The sequence below is a fragment of the Haliotis asinina genome, chromosome 3 (genome assembly GCF_037392515.1).
Source record: "Haliotis asinina isolate JCU_RB_2024 chromosome 3, JCU_Hal_asi_v2, whole genome shotgun sequence".
Taxonomy (NCBI): Eukaryota; Metazoa; Mollusca; class Gastropoda; order Lepetellida; family Haliotidae; genus Haliotis; species Haliotis asinina.
Window position 1 is genome coordinate 70,098,441 of NC_090282.1, and position 1,846 is coordinate 70,100,286.

Consider the following 1,846-nt stretch of genomic DNA (forward strand, 5'->3'; position numbering starts at 1 on the left):
GTGACAAGGAGGCCCTCTTAGGGTGAGAAGAACGTATTGCCGCTTTTGCAACGAGTTGCGTTCTAAACTGAAGAGTTTCGCATTTCCAGAGAAGCAGTATTGGCATGCCTAGTGCCTTCTCGCAGTTCATCCTACCATCATCATATCATAATAAGTAAATCAATACATATAGTGTAAGAAATTCATAACTGAACCTCTATCTTTGATCTTAGTATTTTTCGACGAATTGCAAAGGGTCTGGTAATATACCATTTGTCATTCGGGGTGGTTTAAATTGGTTTCAGGATTGTATCATAGTTTGATGAACACCCAATGTTAAAAAAAAAAATGCTATGCCCACCGCCGGTGTAACAGACCATTATTATACCCGAGGTATTTATAGGGAGACTGGCGTTGAGGTGTTATGATATGATTTTACGACGCACCATCAACTAATTCTCCAACACATGAAACTGTGGTTGTGAATCATGTCTATTTCCTCCTCGGGAGATTCCAGAAAGAATGTCAAAGACTGGAAAACACTACAAGTTGTATTCTTTTCACGAGGGTAATGCGGTCTGATGTATGTACGCTTCTCTTTAACAGTGTCACCCGAGCCGGTAGTCGAGAATGATGCCAATGAGTATCTAGAAATATACTTCCAGCCAAAAGTTTAGACTCACTCGTGTGACTTTAGTCGCTTGCTTCAAACTACTGTTCTAAACTACATTTCGCAAAATATTCCATACTGTTGATAAGCTACTGTTTGCACGTGAACTGATGCATTGTAAAACAAATTCGTAACGTTGAAAAGACATTGTCATGAGTTCCATGATTAAGATGAACGAAGTCTTAATAAAACTTTACATCAAAGGCAGCCGTTCAAATGCATGGTATTTGCACATGCTTTTCAGCAATTTTAAACATGATCCCCATGTTCCTCCCAAGTTAGTGGAGAAATCTCAGTCTTCGATATTACCATTTACACAGACAGACAGACAGACAGACACACACACACACACACACACACAGACACACACACACACGCAAACGCATACATGAACACACACACACAGAGACACACACAGACACACACACACACGCAAACGCATACATGAACACACACACACGAACATACACACATGACATGAAATTATTTGGTCAGTATTATTCCATGAGAAATGAACTTACAAAGGTTTAGTTAGCACTAAGATAATACATCTTTTCTTAATTTTGTAGAATACACCTTTTGTTTGTTTTATATCTGTCTGCTGTCAACCATGTTTTGTTGTAGCCTGGCCACAGTATCCCCGTATGTTGTAACAGCCCGTGCAGTTCATGCGTGTGGCGCGCTAGCGTCTGTATTCCGGTAGCCACGTGTGGTGGCTGGAAAAATAAAACGACTAAGGTTTCACGGTGTTGTGTCCCGTGTCGGTAAAGTTAGATGAATGAAAAGACTTCATGATCAGATTTGATTAGCCATATTTGACACACTGAAAGATTATATCACGTAATACACATACACTAAAGCCACTAAATAGCTATCTTATTCGTCTTGTCAGTTTTTGTACTGTGTAAGAAATCAGTGGCCATTGTCTTTCAACGGATATATTCCATTTGTACGTTCACTTTGAGAATTCGACAGTGTATAGCAATGTGGAAATAAACAACAGAACAGCATTTCAACACACATGAGGAGCATTGACTAAGAACATTTTGTTCTGTTGTGATTATAAACGCTCGCTCATGTTGTGACGCAGGTTGGCTTGATTTGGTCATTTTAATAGTTTTAAGGCGCCTATAAGAATCCTGTTTGAGCCCACCATATTCACTTGCCTGAATATAAACCACGAATTGTATTATAGCC